The sequence below is a fragment of the Dermacentor albipictus genome, unplaced genomic scaffold (assembly GCF_038994185.2).
Source record: "Dermacentor albipictus isolate Rhodes 1998 colony unplaced genomic scaffold, USDA_Dalb.pri_finalv2 scaffold_14, whole genome shotgun sequence".
NCBI classification, from domain to species: Eukaryota; Metazoa; Arthropoda; class Arachnida; order Ixodida; family Ixodidae; genus Dermacentor; species Dermacentor albipictus.
Genome location: NW_027225568.1, coordinates 14,294,251 through 14,321,123, shown reverse-complemented (window position 1 = coordinate 14,321,123; position 26,873 = coordinate 14,294,251). Strand labels below are relative to the sequence as shown.

General features: G+C 47.0%; 1 long non-coding RNA gene across 1 annotated transcript; it reads right to left on the bottom strand.

The window, feature by feature from the left end:
- Nucleotides 1-1,680: 1,680 nt before the first annotated feature.
- LOC139051817 (uncharacterized) lies at nt 1,681-13,094 on the bottom strand. Its single transcript, XR_011509567.1, has 3 exons — nt 12,964-13,094; nt 10,000-10,212; nt 1,681-1,703 (listed from the first exon to the last, which is right to left on the bottom strand). It is a non-coding gene; the product is annotated as an uncharacterized lncRNA (long non-coding RNA).
- Nucleotides 13,095-26,873: the final 13,779 nt, after the last annotated feature.

Genomic DNA, 26,873 nt, shown 5'->3' with positions numbered 1-26,873 from the left:
GGCTACAATTACCACAGGCACGTCTCAAAAAGCTCTGAAGGCCTGCCAGTACGCTTTTTAGGCATATCAGGGCTTCTACTGTGACAGAAGACGACGTGCACGCATGTGTAATTAAGTAATGTATACTGTGTCCCGCGACAATTGCCCCCTTCCCACGCTTGTTATGCTTCACCGCCTAACACTATTGTACCAAGGCGAAGCTAACTTTCGCAGACTGGCATTACGCAACGCGCTGTGCTCTGCGAGCTTCAAAGCCAATCGCTAGGATTACAAAGGCGGAGTCGGTGCCAGTGGTGATAGCGGCGAATTCTTTCAATGAAAAACACGGCACCGCACGGCAAGAAGCTTAATAGCGAACATAGAAGCAGCTAGGCCTGACGTTGCCGCGGTGGTGGTTACGGATTTGCGGATTTGCCTGCGAGAGTGCCGGTTCGAGGCGGCGAGATAATCAAAATAGCGGCGGTGGCGGCTTTGATTAATGCCATTTCAGACCTGCAGTCAGGGCAATATACATTGACTATATGGAGTACGTGGTGGTGCCGCAAAACCGTGCAAATTATCGGGCATGTCCGAAAAATCGGGCGTCTAGAAAATCGGTCGTTAACTACTCTGGCAATAAATCGCGCCGATGACACGGCGTCAATAATGATTCGTTGCGATTCCACTGTTACTGGAGCCAGCATTACCACGACTTTCGTTCCCTTTCAATAAAGTTGCAGCTAATTTTCCCTGATGGAAGCACAAATTCCCTGAGTTTTCCCCGAGTTTTTCCAGACTGTTCAAATTCCCTGAGAATTCCCGGTTTTCCCGGTTGGTAGACACCCTGAGCAAGGAACTGTGAGGAAATTAGGAAATTTGAAGGGATACGATGTGGTCAGCTGGAGCAAGACAGAGGTCACCGGAGAGCACTAGGAAAGGCCTTCATTCAGCAGTAGACATAACAAGGCTGATGATGATGATGATAATCGTGATAATGCCCCCTGCAAGCCCACAATTTCACTGAAAAGGCTGCCTGATTTTTCTGAGATTTTAAAAATTCACACTTATCCCTCCTTTATTCGGGGTAAATACCATGGCTATGTGAAGGATTACTTTAGACATCAGCACGAAGCAATGGCTCTAACAAAAGCAGGGGCAGACGATGGAGAAATATCATTACTGATGTGCTAGTGCCACCATCTGACGGTGAGCGACGCCGCTGATAACACGGTCCCCGAGACGAGCGGTTACAATTGAAAGTCGTGGTACACTACCTTACCATCACACTGATGCAAAGTTTGGCACCAAGACGGACGGAGCACTGTGGGCGACACTTGCTTAGGCACAGTGGCATGTATTTGAGTGGAGTTAGTACAATACGAAAAGAGTGGAAAGGCAGCAGGGCCATGACAGCAGGAGCATAATGTTGCCGACCACCCTACCCATACGAGGCACAATCAAAAGCTTTTTGCTAGAAAAGACTTGTCAGATAGATGACCCACAGATATTAGACACGTTCCACACCTTTCACAAAAGGCACTGCAAGGCCTCTTCACGTACTGACACACCAAGCACCCGTGCAACAGGGCACATTGTAAGCAACACCAAAGTGCACAAAAGGTAACACCAACCTTGAGACGAGGGCTCTGCCTTTATTCCCACCGGCTTCAACATGTCTCAGTGAAGCTGCAAACAGGCAGTGGGCTGTGTTCTCTTTCCGGATGCTAGAACAAAAATAACAGCATTGTCACCTCTTTCAAATCCAAGCACCAGAAAAGCATGGAAGCTAGTCATACACTCATATTTATTAAAGCGAAGCTTTTTTTTTTGCTTCTTCCCCCTCCCCCTTTTATGGTTGTTGGCTGCAGCTGTTTTGCCAATTATACAACTTGGATCACTGGATATGTGAAAATTGTAGCACTGTGCAAATAGTAATTTTCAAAACCAAGTTGAGCACGAGTTGAGTAGTGCCAGAAGTGAATTGAACTGAATACTTTTCAAGCAGATAATTTTATAGTAATGAATAGTTGTTATCACAACTAACATAAAACAATGCTCACATCTCAGTTGTCGAGTTTCTGTCATTACACACAATACGTTATGAAGCGTTATTAAAAGCACGAATGGAGCAAACAAGTAGTTCCTTCACAAACACAGGGCTATTCAGGCATTGCAAATGATCGCTCTACAGACTGGTAAATATGGCTACCCATGTGATGTAGCCTCCTTCCCTATGCAATTTCTCATGTTTTAGTATGTCTATACTATGCCCACAGGGGTGAAAATTGACAGTACATTTGCTTCCTTTAAATGCTTACTTTGGCACAGTTGATATCTTGAAATATTACTAAAATATTCACATTTACAAATAGCGACCATTCAATTTGAAGACCCTATCGAATAGGACACTATCCGATTTCGTTATTCGAAAGCTTTGAATGCTCGCACAACCCTCGCAAATGGGCCTGTGAGCATTCTTAGCTCATCATGAAGAATGGGCGTGTTCAGAATAGACAAGCAGAACAAAAGTAGGGAAGTTGCCAAATGAGAGAGAAAAATTTATTTACAGAAGAGCAGAAAGGTTGGCCTTAGCTATAGCTTGCTCTGGCCTGCTACTCTAGACTGGGGCAGGAGAAAACTGAAGAAGTCAGCTACAAAGACGTGGTCAACAAAAGCAGCCGAGTGCGGACAAAGACGTGAAGTGACGAGACCCTGACCACACCATGCAATGAGCACGAAGCGTTGAGCTACAGGGAAGTGAAAACCTTTCTGTAAACATCAAAGAAAGCTTCACTTATCCCTGATTAACGCATGAAGTGGGAGCTGCCAGTTTTTGATGCATCGCATTATATGGTTGCCGGTCAAAAAATTCGTGTTAAGCCAAGCCCTCTTTCCCAATACAGGGCGAGCATGTGCACTTTAAGCTCATTGTGTGCACAGGTGATAGCTGCCATCCAGTGTATGGTGACAAATGACCCACTGTCCACGATCACAATAGGCATGCCAACGCAAAACATTCTACAAGCCCGTCTACTTTCACCGTTCCCCGTACACCATACGTAGAAAGGAGACACTAAACCTAAGCAAGAAATGCCTAGGTCTATACAAAAAGGGGGATAGCAGGCAGTATGGTATGACCTCGTAAGTACCCGACCAGTGAGAATGGAAGGTGAACTAATGGGGACCGAAAACAACAGGATGCACCACTCATGCATTAATTACGCATGCACACGTTGGTTATGCCACACCGGGCATCCCGCAAACAAATTAAGCAGAGCCTCCTTGAACGGGAACGGTCAAAGGTATGCGTAGCATTGTAGGGCAGTCGGCGTGTTGCGGAATCTGTATGCTCAGCAATGTAAATATGTGCATCTTTCTGCTCGTACTCCTTATGCATACAAAATTTTAAAATGCATACTACATCAGCGTAACTGCCCGCAATTCATTATCATGCATAACAAATTCCGCACCAAGCTGACTGGCATTAAATGCTATGTATATTTTGTACAGTTCCCGCTTAGGGAGGTTCCTCTTTAATTTTTTGTACAACAGCAGTAAAATGCAGGTGGGTGCATTAGGTAAAGGGGCGTGTAGTGAACCAATCAATGGTGCAATGTTAATGAACAAGCACTAAATAGCACACAGCGATGCATAAAAACAGAAGATAAAAGTTAAATGTTAAATGTTAATGCGAATATACAGCAGCATACAAAAAGGAACGGTGGAAATATACATCAAAACCAGTGTATACAGTGACCAGAATTTCTACAACAGCAAATTCGAAAGAAGATGTACTTCTCGCTTCCTTTGTTTGTGCTCAGACTTTGCAGCTACATTGCATTTTTCTGCCTACATCCGTGAATGGAACTGTACATTTTCTTGCGTGTTTTATCCAGGAAAAAAAAGGAAAAGAGCGGGCACTAGTGTATGCACACCTCACTATACAAGAATTGAGCTCTTGGAGAGACATGAACTGGCTTCCTGGATGTCTGAAAACAGAAATCCAGATAAATGCAAGTGTTTCATTCTACAATGTGGACCAAAATATTTAGAACTTGTTACGAATATTGAGCAGCAACAAACTACAGGTTAGCCCATAATTTTCTATTAAAGGTGCTGGAATAACAACGTTGGTCGATGCAAAAGCATAAAACAAATCCTCAAACAGTAGCGACCGTAAACAACAAGCAGTGGCCCCTGTCACCGGCACGAGATTTTTGCTTAGAATTGGAGACAGTGTTGGCACTTGTGAACTACCAACAAGCAAACCCAGGAAATGAAGCAGGACAGATGGCGGTTTCATTCACATATTGGTCTCAAAATTGTGCATTATCAAGGTCAGTGGCAGCATACATAACTAGTGCAAATTATCACAATTGTCTTGCCCTGTTGCGCAAATGCCACCATACTAATTCCAATTATTTTTGCTGCATCTGCAAAGTAACTCAAGCTGTTTAAATACTGTGAAGAAAGAAAGAACAGATAATCCTTGTGTGTCTTCGAAGTCTAAACGCCAATTCTCTCTGCCCGGTATTATGGCAGAAAGACTTTTTATAGCTAGGGGAATGATAAGAGAAGTAATCTATGCACTGCTGTTAAGCATGCGACTGAACGTGACCCAAGATTTTGCTGCAAGATAGTGCTTTGATAACGTTTCTATCTTGAAGTATGCGAGAACGAACAAATAAGCCTAGGTCAGTCTAGGTCCTGGATTTGGCAAGATTCAGTCAACAATGTATGTTAAATCCTTTAGCCTTAAAAAGGGTGATGTTACCTCACATTCACTTTCTATTTTCTTGATTTATGCTTGAGATCTGGTACATATATCATCCCTTCCAGCTAAGCATGATGCAAGATAACAGTGACACGATATTTACAATGGCCACCGTTGAACAAAATATACAAGCACAACACTGTGCGAAAAGAAAGAGGGCATTGGGACACTGAAACCCCAACTTCATTACTTTTATGCTCAATGAAAAGATTTGCGATTGTTGCAGGGGTCTTATCTAGATAAGGCTAGGCAGTACAATGTAAAACCCTCAACCAGACATTGTACAGCAGTGTGCAGTACATAATTCAATGTATTCAGAAATTATTTCACTCCAATGAAACAGCTCCACCTATAAGAGGTATTTCACATGGCAGGCCCTGTACGCCAGGACAGATGAAGTCGAGACAAGGAACGCGGCACAAGACCAGCCCGAGGTAAAATTTTGCAACACAAATAGTCTGTGCATATGTTACCCAGACAGTTGTCACAGATATCAATAAACAACACAAAGAGGTATCTTCTTTCCATAACAAACAACCACATTCCCAGATCGCAAAAACTTCTAATTAATGTCTTTAAACTTTGCCACGTGCTAAAGGACACAGTTTTGCTCTCCACAAATGAACAATACGGTAGGTGCAAGATAAACTGGAGTCAAATGCTGCACCCACTGATGTGTTTGCAGTGTACCATTGGTGTGACAGGTGATCAGCAATATGCGATTACTTTGCCTACACAGCTTGATTCTAATCAATTCGAACAACTTCCCCTGTTCACCCTGTTTCTTTCATGGATGATATTTTTACTTCTATTGTGGAGCACTCAATGATAAAGGAAAATGGCAACTGAGCAAGTCACTGGTCCCACCCACAGCTAGACATATATTTATGCCGAATGATGAGCAAAACGAGAACAAGGTGAAAGCAGGAGCCAACGTTTCGACAAGTGGACTTGTCTTCTTGAAGCCTTGAAGAAGACAAATCCACTTGTCGAAACGTTGGCCCCTGCTTCCACCTTGTTCTCCTTTTGCTCATCGTCTTGAATTTCCATCTCCCGCCTACCCCGTGTTTTCCCTGGATTTATGCAAAATGTCACACAGGCAGAACGCTGGCTTTGCACCTTTGCGCTAGTCACCATGTCACAGCCAGCAGCACTTGGGAGTCCTAAATGCCATCAACAGCATAGTGCCTAGCTGCTGATGAGAGCCAAGTCAGGTTGCATGCATGTAAAAAAATGCTAACACACATATAAGCCCATGTCTTCATTTTGTATTTGCCTGTAGGAGCCCATCAGCATGAAGCAAACATCACAGGCCTATTAAAGGTTCCACTTCCGTGTCCTCTCCAATTCATCTGCCTTCTGTCATCCTCTTCCTTACAGATCATAACACCCTGCAAATTGCCGGGTATGTCGGCAAGGACAATCACCCTTAGTTTATGTCACAGGACAAGATTCACCGGTACAAGACAACATTACCCAACATTTGGAGGTCACTCCTTTCTATGTTGAACAGGCTTATAGTGGAAAGGGCAAGTCGTTGGATAGGTCTCCAGCCAAAGTTCTTAGCACTGCCCACTTCCTTCATGTTTTGCATCAGAGTACCCTCAGGGAAGGGTGGAGGAGCTCGCGCCAAAACATAGGAAAGGGTGGGAGGGGTCATCAGGGTGTCTACCAAGTTGACATTTCCAAATTCCCCGAGTTTTCCAGGTTTTCCCTGAGCACCATTGCGAAATTCCCAGAATGAGTTAGATCTTTGTTTTATGTCAAGACAGGCTGACACCACGTTGCCCGATGCTGTCACTCTCTAGTAAGCATGCTGAAACAAAAAAATGACTTAATCCAGTTTGAATAGTAAGGAGTAATATATATTTTATTTAAAAAGAAAACAGAAGGAAGGTGTTAGTAAAATGCACAGCGAAAGAAATGGTAAAGCCCATTCCAAATTGAGTCGAACATTTTCAAATACGAATGAAAAGGAGATGCATACATAAGTAAATATTTTTTTAATATCAGCTATTTCTATCAACTGATAGCAAGCTCATCTGTATGAGGTCCTGAACTTTGTCACAACTAAGGTTCTCTCTCAGCAGCTGGGAAGTCAACCTTAACTGTCCTGACATACTCTCAGCCCGTACACAACATCTCAGTGTTGGGTTTCACTGCGTAAACAATTTATTTTGGTTTGGATGAGGGACACCTGTGTCTCAGCATCAGCCATCACTTAGTTTTTTTAGCTCAAGCTTCTTCAAAAAGGTGGCGGCACCCTTCCTTTCCCGTTAATTCCTCAGTGCGTCGGTCCTTTCTGTTCTCATCCTCCCTCTACCACGCTTTCACCACATGGATCATCTGAAGCATCTTCTTGGTCAGTTGTACAGTCAACATTTGATTTCTTGGACTTCCGAGGGGCCGCAAAACAAAAAAATTGAAAAAAAAAACGGGCAGTCTGAAAAAAATTAATGCATGTCTTTAACTGCCTTTAAGGGCTACAATTACCACAGGCACGTCTCAAAAAGCTCTGAAGGCCTGCCAGTACGCTTTTTAGGCATATCAGGGCTTGTACTGTGACAGAAGACGACGTGCACGCATGTGTAATTAAGTAATGTATACTGTGTCCCGCGACAATTGCCCCCTTCCCACGCTTGTTATGCTTCACCGCCTAACAGTAGTGTACCGAGGCGAAGCTAACTTTCGCAGACTGGCATTACGCAACGCGCTGTGCTCTGCGAGCTTCAAAGCCAATCGCTAGGATTACAAAGGCGGAGTCGGTGCCAGTGGTGATAGCGGCGAATTCTTTCAATGAAAAACACGGCACCGCACGGCAAGAAGCTTAATAGCGAACATAGAAGCAGCTAGGCCTGACGTTGCCGCGGTGGTGGTTACGGATTTGCGGATTTGCCTGCGAGAGTGCCGGTTCGAGGCGGCGAGATAATCAAAATAGCGGCGGAGGCGGCTTTGATTAATGCCATTTCAGACATGCAGTCAGGGCAATATACATTGACTATATGGAGTACGTGGTGGTGCCGCAAAACCGTGCAAATTATCGGGCATGTCCGAAAAATCGGGCGTCTAGAAAATCGGTCGTTAACTACACTGGCAATACATCGTGCCGATGACACGGCGTCAATAATGATTCGTTGCGATTCCACTGTTACTGGAGCCAGCATTACCACGACTTTCGTTCCCTTTCAATAAAGTTACAGCTAATTTTCCCTGATGGAAGCACAAATTCCCTGAGTTTTCCCCGAGTTTTTCCAGACTGTTCAAATTCCCTGAGAATTCCCGGTTTTCCCGGTTGGTAGACACCCTGCATGTATATTGAGCCAATACAAGCAAGGAACATGTTCAGAATCCATACCATCAAAAAGATGGACTTTGAACGTTGAAAAATTTCCTTTCATTGTTTACATGAACGTTTCAAGCTTGTTTTAACTTTACTGATGACACAAGGACCATCATAACATTTTAAACTTAAAAAAACTGTCTTAGAATTAGTGCTAACTCTGCGTTCATTATTTTCTTATTTAGTCTTAAGTGCTAGTATTGAGGCTACACACGTCACCGCAGAGCAGTGATTTCATCAAACACACTTGCTACCGAGTGCACTCCACAGCATGTGTAACTAAACTTTTCCATCTGACAGCCTGCATGTGACACTAACAGCAAAGTGCACTTACTCTAAGTTACGCTGAATTTTCCCATCTGACCTGAGGCTAACTGCAGCACTATTTCAGCGAGGAGGCTGATAGCATAAAATTTTCAGCCTCCTCATTGAAATAGTGCTGCAGCCAGTCGAACAAGGGGTGTAGGGCTCACTCCACTGTCCACACTAATTACCCGGCAAAAAAAAAAAAGTCGTAATAACTTGTCGCTTATCGACAAATTTTTATTTTGAAGGCGCCTTTGCCAAGCCATTGAGAACAGAGAACACTTCCCAATATACTACAGGCATGCCTTCTTAATGTTGCAAGGAATTTCAATGAATGCAAATAACCATGGGAAGATCTAGCAAATTTCCGAAAGAACAGACATTTAACAGAATAGCTGTAACAGATTATCATTTCACAAATCAAAACATGCTTTTTGTTCCACTACTGAGTGCATGTAATTGCATCTGAATAATAACAAATTTTCTGTGGCTATTTGAAACTCTTTAAAGGAGTACTAACATGGGCATTTTCTAACCTCATATTTTTTTTAGCCACATAAAAGTCGACATGAAAACATTAGAAGAAATACTAACAGGCCTATGGGCACCCTGTATACTTTACTTTTATAGGCAAAGGCTCGTGCTAATAGGCAAAGGCAAAGTGCTCGTGACCGTGCTCCAAAAACTAGACAATCGCCCCTTCACAGAAGAGAAAGTTCTAGGACACTGGTCCAGACGGGTTTCTGCACTCAAGGCCTTAAGGGCTTTGCACAAGTTCTTAAGGACATGTGAATTGTGCGAATTGTACGCCTTTGACTATTGTTGCGCGTAACATCGCGTTACTGTGTGCATTTTTCTTTTTTTTTTCTTCTCTCTTCCTTCTCCTTTTATTCCCTTTACCCCTTTCCCCAGCACAGGGTAGCCAGCCGGTATTCACACTGGCTAACCTCCCTGTCCTTCTTTCCCTTTTGTCTCTCTCTCTTACTTTAATAGTGCTTTACATAAACCAATTTCCATTTTACTTTCCCAGAGATGTATGTGTCATGATGCAACAACACAGAAGGTGGTCACGTAACAACAATGTGATGTTTTGCCACTTGCTCCAGTTTGCTCAGTCATCTGCTCTGCAGCCACAATGGATCGCAGAGTAGCAGCATAGCAAATGACCAAATGAGCCAAAGGGATCAAATTACAAACATCATAAACATCTTCTGCATTATGACATCATGACACATCTTCTAGGAAATTAAACTAAAAATGGTTAGTGGAAACAGCAATGAATAAATTATTTAGATATTTGGGGGCTTGCAAGTATATTTCTTTCTAGAGTTCCAAGCATTTCATGCATTTTGTATATATAATTTCTTTAAAAGTAAGAAATGCCCTCTCAGCAGCACACCTTTAGGACTATACAAGAAACCTAAAATACCATGTGTCAACCATGCTCCTTTGCCATAACCTTCAATTTCTTTATGATGCTTACTATGATAGTACTGTCCCCATACTTGATTTCTTGTACAGCTACATTTAAAGGCGTGAGCCATGCAATACAAGAACAAATAGCTGTTTTTCTGGGCAAGAAACCATCATGAATACTTACAATAGCGTTTGTGGAAAGTGCAGGATATTTTTCCAGCACGTCTTTCACACTTGGAATTTCAGAGGCAATCCATCCTCTCCTGTCAGCAAATGTCCGCTTCATGCAGTCAGACAAATATTCATGATTCGGGCTAGCTTTGTGGCGTTCTTTGCACATCCCAGCTATATGGGCGGCAATGGACTCCTCATCCTCCCCGTCTGCCATATTTGCGACCTAGAAAACAAGTTAACTAATTACCTTTGCAAAAGCAGTACTGTAGTGCAGAGAGACATAACTAGACAGCAATGTTTGCAAGTACTGAGAACATGTGATGCTTTATTGAGAAGTCATTTGTTTACTAAGAATGGTTCAGATTAAGGTACTGCTGAGAGTATTGAAAAATACTAGACTTCATGAAGTTTACTTCACTGAGTATTTGAATAGCGATTACAGCCAAAAATATCATCCTTTGTACAGCAGCAGTAGCCCATATTGTTACCCAGGTCCCCATTTTGACCATTGTCACACCCATGTGTCACAAATATCCTGAAAGAAGTAGTGGGCATTTTTTTATTGCACATAATCACTTGCGAACACTTTCATGTCATTTGTGTCATATCATTCTTACAAAAATTTCGTTCCTTGCATTGAGCACATAAGTCTACAGCAACAAATTTGGCTTATAAATTCAAGTAGCATAAAGGTCTCAGCAAAATACAGCCAGAAATTTGGTGTCATCAATGCACACTCAGACTACCTTCCTTATTTTCCTTTATCAGATAACTTCTGACCACCTCACTACATGCCACATCAAATTCCTTGACTGCAATATTATTTCCTCTTTGCGGTGACAATTACAAAATGCATACCAATAAGAGTACAACTTCTTGGAATAGGGTTTCTCTACAAGTTATCTCGCGTACATCACAAAAATTGGAGGTAGTGGTCACAAACTGCTGACACCCACACTGTTCAACCCAATCTAGTGGCTGATAAGCCATACGATGAGTGTCCCGCTGAAAGCTAGATGCATGGTGAATACACACTTCTTCCCCTTTTCTCTCTGCACTTCACCACATTCCACGAGATAATAAGCTTCATCTTCTCCTTTTATTGTCCACAGAAATTGTGGCTCACACTCCCTATGGCGGTATTGGGTCTTGCTTTTGTTTGTGTATGCAGTCGCCTTCATTCTTCTCATCTTCTTTCCCCTATTATCACGTTGTCTAAGGCTCTCAAAAAGGCGATCATAATACAGCTTTGACTACTGCACTCACCCACACATCAGTGATACGTGACCCTACCACTCCCCAAATTTTGTGACATACAGGGATCACTTGCAAACAGTTAAAAAAAATATTATCACACTTTTTGAATTCATCCATTAAGATATGTTATTATTTATTATGTGTTGAACATTTCAGGAATTGCGGTGTCATACCCTGATTTCGGAGTTGGCTATCAAGAGCAAAAAAAGTCAGACAAATTTTGTCAGTTCTGCTTTAGGGTACATACAGTAAACACATTTGGATTTATCTCCCGCATGTGAGAAAGATCCAAGTGCAGCAAGTGGCAGCAGTTGCAAATAACAGCTAACAACATGCACTACTTAAGTCCAGAATCAAGAATGGGGCTGACAGATGCAGCAGCACACTGTGGTATAAACGTTATAAAAAGGGTAAGGTACCTCTGAAAGGCCACCTTGTCATCCTCGGCATGTTAGATTTCGTGGGTTAGTAAGTGACGTCACTTGCAGTTGTTGTCGGAGGCGGCTGGTTGTGAAGGGAGAGACTGCGAAGAAAATAAGTGCTGTCGCCCGTAGTCTGTAAGTGTGGTTCCTAAGGCGAGCGGACAAGAGGGGGAGAGTGGGAAGGTGGGGAGAAAAACAAAGAGAGACTTGAGGGAAAAAAAACAGAACAAGAAAAGAAAATTAAGGGTATGGGAGAGTGATGGGGGAGCGAGAGAGTAGGGAGCATTCAGGGGTGTCGTTGGCAGCATGCTTTTGTGGCTTTTGAGGAGCCGGTGTATGCGCGAGTAACAAAAAAGACCCAAAAAGACATAAGTTGAAAGAATAACTTGAGTACCGTAGCAGCAATGCGTCGGGTAATTTTGAAGGAGTTAAGATGGCTCCTTGTTGCCTTGTCGCCATCTTAACTACTTCAACATTACCCGACGCATTGCTGTTACGCTACTCAAGTTATTCTTTCAACTCATGTCTTTTTGGGTCTTTTTTGTTACTTGCGCACTGACCAGCTGACCGGCTCCTCTAAAGCCACAAAAGCATGCTGACAACGACACCCCTGAACGCTCCCTACTCTCTCGCTCCCCCAGCACTCTCCCATAACCTTAATTTTCCTTTCTTGTTCTTTTTTTTTCCTCGTGGTCTCTGTTTTTTTCCCCACCTTCCCCCTCTTGTCTTCTCGCCTTAGGAACCACACTTACAGACGTCGGGCGACAGCGCTTATTTTCCTTGCAGTCTCTCCCTTCACAACCAGCCGCCTCCGACAACAACTGCAAGTGACGTCACTCTACTAACCCTTTAAAACTAACGTGCCGAGGATGACGAGGCCACCTTTGACGAAGATAGGTCCTCCTATCAAAATGTTGGCCAGCCTTTCTTAGGCACCTTACCCTTTTATAATCTTTATACCACAGTGTGCACTACTTAAGTGAATTTTGTTGTGAATTAGGGGTCTTCAATATATATATATATATATATATATATATATATATATATATATTAATGATACGCTAGTTAATGAGAAGCCTGCTTTGAGACTCAATTCGTTTAACATCCACTGGGCATTTAGAACAGTAATGACTTCCAAAGCCGATGTGCATTGTAAAGTGACATGCAGCTGTATGCAGTTTCAGGGCACTCTATTGTAGGACCCATTATTAGTCATGACAGCTATGGTTCCCAATAACCTTTCCCAAACAATTCTACATCTTAGGATAAGTAATAAACAAGATATCTGTACATACTGCAGTGGGCCTTGTCATTCTACGAGGCAGTGCAGGTCGCATCTCCTGTCTCGGCCTTTTTTCTGGCAGTCCCTCGGATTCATCGGCTTTCCTTAGCTTACTTCTTTCATATTTGGCCTTAAACCTGAGGGCCTCACGCCATGAGTCCTGTAATTCCGCACTTCCATCAGCAGAGAAAGAAAAACATTCCTCCGCACCACAGTGCCTAACAGTTATGCATAAAAAATTTGATCGTGCTGTTTGACCCCCCCTAAGCACACAATGCTCTTCACATTAGAAGCAGTTAAACATCTTTTCTTGAGAAAATATGTAGGCATGACACGTACCACAATTAACAACTTCACTTTATGTGGTCCATGCTTATAAGTGTGATGCACTGCCCAGCTGGAAGCACTGGTCAACAGCACCCTCCATGCCATGTTTATCAGTTTTGGTTAGCACAAAATGCAAGGCACTGCTAGTGAATGCAAAGTGCTATGGTGTATCTGCTCATGTAAGGTACATTGTGGTGGGAATCCTGGAGAATATCATGCACTGGAAACTTTGTACCATACCTTCCATCATGAAGAAAGTACAGTGCTGTGCCGAATGCATACACAGAACACAAAATGTTGCATACACGACTTCATGGTGCAGCTGCTTTCAAGTATGTACCGAACAGATCACATGATATCAAACTGCAACAGCAGACTGCTGCAATGTTTCGCTACTCAATGAATGTACATCAACTCACACCTGCAGCTCCTGAACACTAACGTAACCAATTATTCAAAGTGATAAAACAATAAATAAGCTGCTAGCATTAGTGCCATGACGGGTATGAATGGTTGTGGTAGGTATTAATGCTGCCTGTTACTAGACTGCTGGCCACAAACATGCACAGGTGCAGACAAACAGAGGTACACACAAAAACAGGTGCCTTTCCTGTAGCTGAACACATAAATAAAGTAAGAAATGAAACGTGAACACTCAAGCAAAGTAAGTAAGACTGGCTGTAGCACAGCCTATGATAGCATAACTCAGTGTAGAGAACTTCAACTTGTGCCACTCAGCCAATTCCATAACTCGCGACCAGCTTGCAGCACGACACAGCACGTCAAATCTATGGCGTTTAAGGCTATGAAGCACTGTAGTGGTGGCTCCAGATTAATTTTGACAACCAGAGCCACTTAACTATGCACCACAGAAACCAAGTAGGTATTTTTTAATTTTGCTATTATCAAAATGCACCTGTAGCAACCATGAATTGAGCCATTGAGCTTGTGTGCCTGATTGCATGCACATCACACATCCTTGAAGTTCCATGGGACTAGAGCGAAGAAGGTAGAAAGAAAAAAAAACACTAAGCCATGACTCGGTGAAACCAAAGCCTTATTGTTTGCCATCATGTGATGCTCCTCGGAATCTGTATTATATTCCACCAAATTAGTTTACCAAGATGAAATATTAAAAAATCTATAATTGTTATAAGGCGAAATGCATTTTGCTACTGCAGAGGGGCTCAGGGCAGGCACAATTGTGCAACCAAGTTCTTTGTAACAAAGTGCAAACTTCAATTTTGCTAAAAGCAATGTTCGAGCGCATGGCCGCATGTACATCTGTGCCTTCTACAGGCACAATGGCACTATCAGTGATATTATGCACCGCAAAAATAATTGCTCGCACCCTGAGCAATTATTCATGTGGCGTGTAATCTGTCTGATAGCGCCACTGTGGTAGAAGGTGCGGATGTATCTGCGGCCACATGCTCAAGCATTCCTGTTAACACATATGAGGTTTGTTCCTCCCACATGGTGCTTCTTTTTGAAATTTAAAGAAAACCTGAGAAATATGAAACAAAAATGTGACTGCGCTCATGTGTATTCATATCGCAGCACTGTCAACTGTGTTTCATGCTTTATATATCTGTGTATAAGCGTGTATGTAAACTTCTAGATGCAAGATGATGTTTTTCCCTGCACTGACCCTCAAGAGAGAGTCAACAGCATTTCTAAATAAAGATTACAAAAGATAACATCGTTTAGCAAATTGTACAGAACCAAACTTAAACTGAATGTTATCATTAAACATAAATGCAGAGCAACAAGAAGGGAGCTTGCTTATGTATCCGGTTCCTGTCGTGTCCGACAAATTGGGGTACTTGGAGATGAGTGCCCTTGCAGCTTCCTCATAAAGCTTCCCAGGATACCTAGTAAGATGTGCAACAATGATGAAAAACAACTTTTCCCAGCACACTATGCCACGTATGCTGACAGGGAAAAGAGAAATGACACTTGTACAGACTGTTTACACCAGTTGTACCCCAGTTGTCACAGAATACGTAACATTCTACAGTAACCCTAAATTTTAGCAGGGAACAGCTGCACAAGTGATGCAAATTATGATTACTTGGAACTGCAATTCTAGCTGTACTCATCAGTGGAAGTCACTATGCTTCCTGAGTGTGTTTGGTAATTTACAAATGCAAGACATACACCATGCACTGTGAGGCTATGAAATAGGCTGGACTGTATTACAATCTCAAGTAAGGGATCTAAAAGTGTGCTTCGAGTGACGAACAGGAGGCAAAGCTCATTTCACCACTGCATACTTCTATTTCTGTGAAACCAGACCTTAAGTTATTGTATTAGATGCAAGGGCACTCCTGCAGTGGACATTGTGATACACGTGCCTCAAGATTGCCCTACAGCAACACTTACATTTTGTATGAGCAGAGGTCGTTGTACAGCCACTGAACAACTCTGCGGCGGTTTTCAAAATACTGTCCCTGGCTGTGCCTCTCAATGCTCAGCTTTATGTCGAGGGGCGTATTTGGGAGTACATACACCGTATGTACACTTGGAAGCACTGCAGTTGGCGAAACTTCCTCAATGTTGAGGACATCAACAATCGTGCATAAAATTAAAGATTGCACGTGTGTATGCATTGTGAGTCCATGTCAAAGTTATACAGAATTAAAACAAAAATAGTGCTACAATATTATGGCAGTGAGATGCAGAACAAAAACAATCCATAAACATGCAGGGGCTAAACAGAAGCACTGCTGAGTAATTTTCTTGCAGCAGCGGCAAAATGAGAAGGAAAACAAATGGGTGGCAGAAGTGAAATCATGGACAGAACAGAAAGCACAAGAACTACTGACTCAAGTGACATTTGTGATATTACTTCTCTGTACTGAGCACAATTTCGTCTTTAGGCCACATGAAGCCCCACCTTAAATTTGCTTGTGCCATGGCAATTAACAAAGAAAGTTTAAGTACATACAATTGAAAACACAAACACAGCCACCAGATTGTTAGTGAATGTACGATGTGCCATGGTGCTAGTTCCTGCGCAATCGGATTTGCGCCATAGTATATTTCCATAGTTTCATCAGTGGACACTGTTGCCACTTCGAAACAATGCAAGGCAACTGTTTTTATGTCTGTGCATCGCGGCTTTGTGGATATATCAGTCGATCTGCGGAGACTTCCCCAGTGCTGATTCTACCATCTGGAGGTAATTATTTGACTTATTAAAGCTTTTAATGCAGTATAATGTTGTTTTTCCTTAATGCCGAAAGTAGTCGTAATTCAGTAGTGTCACTAGCCCGATTGTTGTGCGCAATCTATGAATGCGCTAAGCCTTGCGAGCTTGCTACTTTGGCATGCCTAGCTTTTTGACAAATGCCGCGCAAGATTTGTACCTACAGCTGTTCCTCATTTACACACAGTTTTGATGTAACGCAAGAACATTTAATGTTGGTTTTATGCACTTTATATTTGGCCTGTTGTTCCTTTGATATTTTTATTATGGTAAGCATTTTGAACTAGTACATCACCTTTTCATAACATTAGTTTGGCAGTTTTGGTACCACCGTGTTCCAATTTGGAAGCAAATAAATAGTTTAATATTTGCTGAGTGCAATTTTAGTGGCAGATATAGCATCCCAGCTTTTAATAGTTTCCTTATGTTTATATTTTTGTGTTCAGGTTGTTGTTTAACCACTTCCTTAAAGGGATGTCCTCTGGTTGAAGTGGACCAAAAGCTTTCACAATCGAGATTGCTGACCTGAAGAAGATATTGAAAGGCGATGTGTAAAAATTCACATTGCGCAAAAAAATTTTTCTAGCAATTTCTGCAGTTCTACTTGTTCTACTGTATTTGGGGCATTCAGTAGACAGTACTGTAATGTATTTCAGGTGGTTTTGCTCTGCAATTCATATTTATGTAGCCTAAGAGGCTACTGACCTTCACATTTATATGTAGGCCTATTGGTGTATCAGTCTGAGGATCAATGCCGCAAACAGCGACACTGAATTTCACACCAATACACTAATGGCCTGTATTAGACTAGTACACTCATATGCCTAATAGATGGTATTACATTAATACACTAATAGGCCTAACTGGTATATTACATACCAGTTAAACAGGTCAAAGTAAGCGGCACTTCGAGTGAGTGCACTACATCATTAGTGTCATTTGCAGGCTGTCAGATGTTTGCAACCCTGAATGCAGAGATCTAACTTGGCTCGAACTTGACTTCTGGCAGTCTCAAGACAGCTTCGCTGCTCGTCTTAAATCGTGCTCGACCTTGCGGACGACTTGTGGACGACTTGGCTTGGTCGAAGTAAGCTCAAGTTTCAAGTCTACTCCCGGGCTAGCTTGAAACTGACTTCGTGCGTTATTCCAACATGGCAGCCTCCTAAATGAATGTTGCGTGGAGGTTAGCTAACTTCAAGTTTGCTTGCCACGCCATGGATACAGCGTTTTCAGAGGCGCATCCCTTGCCAAAAATCCGCAACCCGTCCTACGTGACCGAGACATCTAATGGAGCTGTATGACGACGAACAATTCCTCGGTCGCTACATATTCACGAAGAACGCCGTGCGACAGCTTCTCTCTATGTTGTCTAACCAGGAAAGCGGAGACAACAGAGGACAGCCTGTGTGCCTCCCATGCTGCAGTTGCTGATGGCTCTGAGGTTTTACGGCGCTGGCACGTTTCAAACAGTCACCGGCCATATGGTTCGCATTCCTCAATTGACAGTGTGCCGCGCAGTTGGAAAGATGACTCTGTTCATCTAGAAGCATCGAAAGAGCATGCAAAACACACCAGCCCACCTTCTTATGTGCTGCTTTAGTAAAAGTGCTGCTCAGGTATCCCTAGCAGTCCCTTTGGTGCAAGAGACTGCTTGAGAACTGTTTTAACGTGTGATACAGGTGCCATGTACAGGGTCGTCCATTCTTAGGGTGAACACGGCTCACTGAGGCCGCGCTCCGCGGGGCGCCAGTGCATCCGGCGCATCGAAGTGAAGCGGCACAGGTGCACACGGACTATAGGGTAGGTGCTTCGTGTTGTGTGCTACAGTGCCGGAGCTCTTGCTTTGCTGTAAAGTACACTTCGCTAGACTCAGGTGACTGAGCACCCGAGGCGGCGTTGCGGGAAAGCGCGCCTCACTCACTCGAGCATTTTCCAGCTGGTTCTGTCTACAGCTTGTGAACAGCCTGCTTAATCAATATACATGAACAAACTTTTCACTACATAAATCACTTAGCATATTTCAAAATAAGAGATGAGGGTAAAAATAGTCATTTTTCACGCTCTTTATTAGGCTGGGGCCATTTTATTTTACTCTCACAGCACTTGGTGCAGTGCATACTGAGAAACCTATTAGGCGCGCTTTTCTTGGTTGGAGTCATCACGTGATGAGCCTAGCGCGCCGTTTCGTGCATGTCTTGATGCTAGAACGAATTTGCTTAATTGACTTAAGAAAACAACCGAAACCCGCAATAAATTTCAAGGAAAGTTAGAGAGCGATTGTTTAATCATGCATCATCTTGTTTGCCATCGATTTTGCCATTAAGCGCTGGTAGGTGTGCATGCTCTACCCGGCATAGCAACTGATTTGGCCGGCAATTCCACCTCCCGCTTTTCATCTTTCTATATCCTATTAATAAATTAAATTCATTTTTGTTGTCACAGTTTGAGTAAAATCACCGAAGCGGTGCCGGTCCTTTGACGGCTACCTGACGCAAAACGTCGTATTCTCATTTAGAGGAATCGTCGGTCAATTATTGTATCACATTGATTAGGTGGAGTAAAACATGTGGCGTCGACATTTTTTGTTGTTTTTTTTTTCTCCTTGGAGTCAATGCTTGGAGTCAATGCACGCTGCATGCGAATGCTGTTTCTCTCCATATTGAATAAGTAATTGGAGTGGAAAATCTATAATCAACATCTCTGTTTACTAGTTTAATTTATATCTTGCCGGGTAATTAAGTCGTTTTTCGCTTCTATTTCATTTCAGTACTTCCTCGGAATGGGCAACCTGCATATTCTCACTAGCATAGAATAATTTGTCAATTGTGCAGTTCATGGCCTCTGCGTTACGCTATAGAGGTGGGCACCGGATAAATTTGTAGAGTAGAAGTAATTGATTTTTTTTTTGTTAGGGGGTGGGGGGGGGTTAGGTTGAGTGGGTAAAACCGACATATAAATACGACACAGGAATGCTTGCCGCGGACAAGCGATGCTGTTGCCATCGTGGGGAAGTCGCCGCTCCGTGTGTTGGCCGAACGCGGCCACGATAATCAAACCGGCGGTCATGAGGCCGGCCCGGTGTCGTCTGCCGACAGTATGCCGGTGGTCGGCAAACGGGCTGGCCATTTGCAAAAGCCAAGCCCTGCCCAAGCCAGATTGCTCTGATTGGGCCGGTCTACTCTTTAACTGACCATGGGCGTCAGCCCAATATACCGCCGAGCCCCCCTTTTTTTGCTTAGGTCATACTACCGCATCTTAGCTTAATTTGCTGATGCGGTGCAGCCAACGGCTGCTCAACTGAGTGACTGGCCGCTCACGAGTTAAAGATTAGGGGATGACTCTTCAAATCGAAAGACACCAGCAGTGTTGTTGTGGGGATCGCACGCGCATCCCGATATCTCCGGAGCGGCCACGCGGTTATCACGCGATAATCACGTGCTCGCTCGCGGAGGGTAGCGAGGAGAGGGCACCTTCGCCACTCCCGCTGCTCTTCGCGCCTGGCCGCGACGCTGCAGCCAAGGCACCCCGTTCCCTCCTTTCCCTTTCTTGGAACCGGGGAGACTCCTCTCCGCCGCTCGGGAGAAGCGCTATTCCCCCGACGGATCTTGGTCTCACAGTGGAAGAGCTTGCGAAAGGCCGCATCTCAAATCCGCCGCTGAGACCACCGCACGCCGTCCCCCCTGTTGCGCCCGGCTTTGTGTGCGACTCACCGCCCCAGGGCCCGAGCGCGGAACCAACTTTGGGTGAGCTGAACTCTTATCAGCCTCTTTTGTGGTTCCCACATTGTGCGGTTTGTTTCACCCCAGACGTGCGGAATTCTCCGCCGCTGTGGTTGTGTTTTGTGTTGTGTTGTATTTGTATGTGTTGTGGCTGTTGTTGTCTGTTGGAATCATTGTACACCAAGGTGAATAAACACCTTAGGTCGAGACTCACCCTGTCCCCACTGGCCTGAACCCGCCGTGGTCGCAACTCACTGCGAACCGCGGGTTAGGGGTCACAGCTCTGACTGCTAGGGCTGCTGCGAAAGTGCTAGGGAGCGACTGCCGCTCCGCCGGTGCTGTGCGATCCAGAGAAGGGTCAGGTGCGCACGCGCGAGCCTGAGTAATACCCCTATATTTGGCGCCCAACGTGGGGCCAGAGGTGTGACAGGTTGAGTCTGTTTGTGTGAGTGTCTGCCACTGCACGAACGAACCATGGCAGCATACGGGGCTGATTTACAGCCGTTGTATACGCTGTCGCAGGTTGCTACCAACAGGCAACAATTCGAAGCGGCGGTAACTGCTACCGCTCAGTCATGCCCTGCGGCGAGCACTAGCCCTGGGAATTTGATAAGCTTCGAAGAGGGTAGCGCTACACACGAGGCGCTCTCTCCGGCAGGATATACCCTTGAAGGCGTGAGGCACATTACGCCGAACCCTTCGCCAGTGTTTGCGGAGAGCATGGAGCCACTGCGGCATACTTGCTCGACGCGTTCTGCTCCTGTGCCAGGCATTACTGGCCAGAGCGAGCCTCGTAGCCTTGAAGGCGGGAGGCACATTACGCCGAACCCTTCGCCAGTGTTTGCGGAGAGCATGGAGCCACTGCGGCATACTTGCTCGACGCGTTCTGCTCCTGTGCCAGGCATTACTGGCCAGAACGAGCCTCAACAGGCGCTGTTGCAGGATGCGATGCGCTTGATTGAGAGGTTGACAGGTGCCGTGCAGAACACTCTGCTGACATCTGCCGCCGCTGCTAGACCGAGAGTGAGGGTGGACTTACCCACCTACAGCGGGTATCATGATTCAGTTAGCGTCAACGAATACCTCGATCGCGTGCTGACTTACCAGCGCGCAACGGGGCTGTCCGATGACGAGATGCTGGAACGCGTCATACCAGTGTCGTTAACTGATCACGCCGCCCGCTGGTTCCGGCTTACTGGCTACCGGTCTAGCACGCTGGCTGAGTTCCGAGCGGGATTACGCGAGGAATTCCTGCCCGCAGATTACGAGCGTCGTCTTCGGCGCGAGTTGGAGCTACGTACTCAGCATCCGGACGAATCCTTGCTCGAGTACGTCAGGGCGATGGACGAACTTTATCGTACCGCTGACCCTAACGCTCCGAACTGCGATAAGGTGGAGAGAGTCACACGACAAGCTCATCCCACCTTCGCAGCGTACCTAAGAGGCCGCAAGTTCAGGGATTTGGATGAGCTGGCCTCGGAGGCAAAGCGCATACAGGCGGACATACTCGCCTTGCGCTCATACCGACCTCCACCCCCAGCGTCGAGGGCACTTGAGTCGCGATGCGCGTGGAACGGGGACACTTTTCGCACTCGTTCCGGTGGAGATGGTGTGGTTGCTTTCAGTGACGGACAACTGAGAAACGGTTGGGGCTTATCTGACCGGGCTCTCGATCCGTACACTTATGCCATGCGTGCAGCATGCGCTGCCGATGGCCGAGGTATGCAGAATCGTGGTCGATATGCCGGCTCGATGATGCGAGAGCAGAGCGTGCCTGCAAGGGAGCAGTCGATAGAGAGGAACAATGGTCAAACGGCGCGAGGCACTGGACGCCAAGCCCGTCAAAGGCCGGCTCTCCTCTGTTATCGGTGCAACCAGCCGGGGCACTTCGCCCGGGATTGCAGACAGCCTGCGAACCGAGAGCACGCGCTTTCGGGAAACGAGCGGGGCCGCCGGTGAGCAACGCTGCATGGCCGGCGGCGGTTACAGCGGTGCGAAGTGAGACACACGAACTCCTTGCCCCGCTGGCTTGTAGTTTTGGATTGCCCAGCGACACGCCAGTCCCGCTCATAGAGGTTACAGTCGCCCGGCGCAGGTTTTTTGCGCTGTTAGACACAGGAGCGAGCGCTTCACTATTTGGCGACGAGGTGTGTGAACATCTCCGTCGGAACGCTATCCGACTTAGAGAGAGTAATGTGACCTTCCGACTGGCCAGCGGCACGGCACACGCGAGCTGTGCTGCTAGACTTGTGGTGCGGTGGGAGAAACGAGTGAGGCGACAGCGCCTAGCTCACCTTCCCGGCCTGTCGGTTCCTATAATTCTTGGTAGAGACTTCCTCGCCAAGACGGGCATTGTTATTGACGTCTGCAACGGAGGATATAGGGAGCGAGCATGTGGCACCCTGAAACCTTTCGTTTCATTTCAAAAAGCGTCAGAGACAACTTCGTTCGATGATGCTTCGCGCGCAGACCGACCAAACGATTGCCCGAAAAGGTCCCTCAGAACGGTTGCGGCCGGGTCGAAATGCCGTCCGGCCAACCGCACTGAGAAAAGAGGCGCGGAGGGGAACTGCTCCCCTCCCGCAAAGCCCGTAACCCCCGCTGCGGTGGCAGACTGTGCCGCAGTGAGGGGCGAACGATACCACCCGCTGCTGGACGACTCAAGCAGTTTGTCGGGGGACGAAAAGGCTTGCCTCTCATCGCTTCTGACTGAATATGACGCCGTATTCACAGAGCGGCCTGGTTGCACTACGCTATACAGGCACAAAATTGAGACAGGCGACGCCTCTCCGTGGAAGTGTAATCCTCGGCCGGTGAGTTTGGCTAAGAGGAAAGCACTAGACAGCGCTCTGGACGAACTGCTCGATACAGGCGTTGTTGAAAGGTCGGACAGCCCATGGGGTTTTCCTGTGGTGTTGGTTCCTAAAAAGGATGGGACGCCCCGCCTTTGTGTTGACTATCGCCGCCTGAACGAGGTGACACGCAAGGATGCATATCCGCTTCCTAGCATTCCCTCGATCGTATCCAACGTTGGCGGAGCGAAGTACTTCACTACGCTCGATGCAAGCAGAGGATACTTTCAGGTGGAGGTAGACCCCTGTGACCGAGAGAAGACTGCCTTCACGTGTCACAGGGGACTTTTCCAGTTTACCCGTATGCCATTCGGACTTGTCGGTGCGCCTGCGACTTACCAGCGCCTGATGGACCGTGTCTTGGGTGATGCAAGGTGGCACCACGCTCTTGCTTACCTGGACGATGTTGTGGTATACTCGCGTACCTTTGATGGGCACTTACGCCATCTCAGGGACGTGTTGGAGCGTCTGAGGTCTGCGGGGATAACGCTAAACCCGACCAAGACCCAGATTGCAGCAACCCGAGTAACGCTACTGGGGTTTGAACTGGATAACGGACGCCTTCTACCGTGTGATGACAAGGTTCAGGCATTATTGAACTACCCGTCACCGGAAGACATAGGCGGACTGAGACGCTTTTTGGGGCTGGCGAATTTCTATCGACAGTTCATCCCAAACTGCGCTGCACTGCAAGCCCCCTTGACAATGCTGTTGAGGAAAGGTGAGCAGTGGAGGTGGGGTCCCGAGCAAGAGGAGGCACTGCGCAACCTCGTAAACGCGCTCGTGGAAACCACCGAGTTAAGGCTACCTGATTTGAACAAAGAATTTGTCATTCATACGGACGCCAGCGACCTTGGCCTAGGAGCGGTTTTGCTCCAACAGCACGAAGGTAGCTTGCGCCCGGTAGCTTTTGCCAGCCGCTCTTTGACTGCCGCAGAGAAAAATTACTCCGTGACCGAAAAGGAATGTCTGGCGATCATTTTCGCTCACAAAAAGTTTGATTACTATATTGATGGAGTCCCATTCATAATTGAGACCGATCATATGGCATTAACTTGGCTTAGGCGCTTAGGAGAGCCGAGCGGCCGGCTCGCGCGATGGGCACTTCTCCTGCAGCGATACGATTTTACCGTTCGCTACAGGAGAGGAAAGAACAACGTTGTGGCGGACGCACTTTCGCGCGCGCCCGTTGACTGTGAGAAGAGTGATATTACTACTCAACTCACCTCGCCCGAAACTGAGCTTGTGAGCGGGCTAACCGCTGCGACGACTGAGGTTGTCAGGAGGGGTAATATTAATACCCATCGTGACCCCTCAGTGACTCAGCCTAAGAGCAGAGTAACTGCTACAATGCTCGACGGCGCTGGTCCCGAAGGAAGGGCGGATGAACCCCCTTCTCAGGACGAAAGCGTGAACCACTTGGACTGCGTCAGTTCTGTGGGGAGCGTGTTCGGCAGAAAGGAGCTGTTAGAGGCACAGCGGGAGGATCCATTTTGTAAGAAAGTGTTTGAGGGGCTCCGGGAGCCCGGCGGCGCGGCCGCGGCGCACATGGACGCAGCTGGTATTGCTGTGGGTGCGCGGCGCTCTGAAACAGCTGGTAATGCTGTGAGCGCGTTGGATTCCTACCTGCTAGACTCTGACGGCGTCCTGCTGAGATACATTCCCGCGGAGAAGGATACACGCGAGTCCTTCAAAGCGGTGATTCCACGCACGCTGAGAGGAGCACTTTTACGCTACTTTCACGATACGTGCCTGGCCGGGCATGCGAGTGGCCCTAAGACTTATCTAAAGTTGTGCCGCTTTGCTACCTGGCCTGGAATGAAGCGGGAGGTGATGCGCTACGCCCGCTCGTGCAACGTGTGCCAACGCGTGAAGCCGCGTGGTGGACGCCCACCCGGGCTCATGCAGCCGATCAATAGCCGAACACCGTGGCAAATTGCGGCATGTGACGTCATGGGGCCTTACCCCAGGACACCGAGCGGGAACCGATTCCTTCTCGTAGTCACAGACCATTTCAGCAAGTGGGTGGAACTGTTCCCCCTACGGAAGCTGACGGCACGCGTGATCATGGGAAAGCTGATCGAGGTGTTTACACGATTCGGCTATCCTGAGCAGCTGATAACGGACAATGCGTCCTACTTCACTGCCAAACTCTTCGTGGACTCTTGTGCAGCTCTCGGCATTAAGCACAGGAGAACAACCACGTACCATGCCCAGGCGAATCCCACTGAGCGTGTGAACCGCAACATCAAGCACATGCTAGTTGCATTTGCGGGGACGCACAATGAGTGGGACGCTTGTCTTCCTGAAATTGGATTTGCTATCAGGTCGACAGTGAATCGATCGACTGGGTATACACCCGCCACCCTCAACCTTGGGAGGGAGCTGTTGAATCCGGTAGAACTTACTCTACAGGAACGAAGCAGCACGGAACTGGTTGTTTCGTCGGCACGCGCCGATCATGCGACTGGGCTGCGCGCGAAGGTAACGGAGGCTTTACGAAAAGCGCGACGGAACCTGAGCACTGCACGTGCCGAGCAGAAAGCGCAGTACGACCGCTCTCATCGGGAAGTTCAGTACAAAGTGGGCGACCTGGTGTTGAGGCGGAATCACGTCCTGAGCGACGCCAGTAAAAAATTCTCAGCTTCTCGGGCGCCGAAATGGACAGGACCGTACCGGGTGCGAGAGACTGTCTCTTCGCTCGTGTACAGGCTGGCGGACTTGAAGCTAAGACCGATCAGCCGACCGGTGCATGTCTGCGATCTCAAACCCTACTATGACAGAGGGAACGAGTGGCCCGAGGAGAATGCTCTCCCGCGCCCGCAGGCAGCGGCATCGGGTGGCACGGCTCGACGTTCGAGCCCGGTGCGGTATTATAACTTGCGATCTCGGCAGAACTAACTCTGTCCGGTACGCGGAGGCTATTTTATTGTGCACGATATCGGACGGAATGCTCCTCCGATGTCTAGCATGCAGGCTTCCAGAGCGAGCACGCGCTTTCTCTATGGAAGAAGCGAGAGGGGCTAACAGAATTGTCGCAGCAGCAGACCGCCCGTCGGGAGCCGTGAAACAACCACCAAGCAAGAAGCAAAGACCATCTCCACCGCCGGTGGGGACGAGCAGGCCGTAAGCAGTCAGCAGCGCAGTGCAGGCAACAGGCGGCAAGAAAAGATCCTCCAGCGGCTAACAGCGATACAGTGTACTAGTCACTGTAACAGCGAGGTGAGAGGTGCAGCGGACGACTTCCGGTCCGGAATGGTCGCAGCGGCGCAGAATTCGCCGAACCGCACCGCACAGCTCCGCGACCGAGTTGCAAGCCCCGCAACCAAGCATCCAGCCTCAAGGCCGAGCGTAGACTACCCCCGCAAGGACAGAGTGGACCCCTGCTGCGCAGCGAGGTGCAAGCCATCGTCAGGGGTGGGTCGGCGCGCCTTTGCCGACCTTGCGTGCCGAAACCCGCGAGGGAGGACAACGAACCCCGGGAACACCAAAAGACAGCTGTCCTGCGCCATCTCGAGGCTGGTTCGGGGATCGCGTCAGCGTAATCGAGGCAGCCAAGAAAAATCCAGGGACCCTTTCGCCACCACGGACCCGGCACGTCCGACTGGGCAGGTGACGCCGCCGAGACGCAAGGTGACCTGGACCCAGCGCCCTTCTTGCCTCCTGCTACGTCCCGTTACTGCCAAGCTGCTCCGTGGCATCGTTCAATGTTCCGGCCTGGCTCGCGACCACCTACACGGCGACAACGACGGTCTGCAGCTAGAGCTGCTCCCCCACCAACATAGATGGACTCAAACCGTGTTGCTGTCGGAGT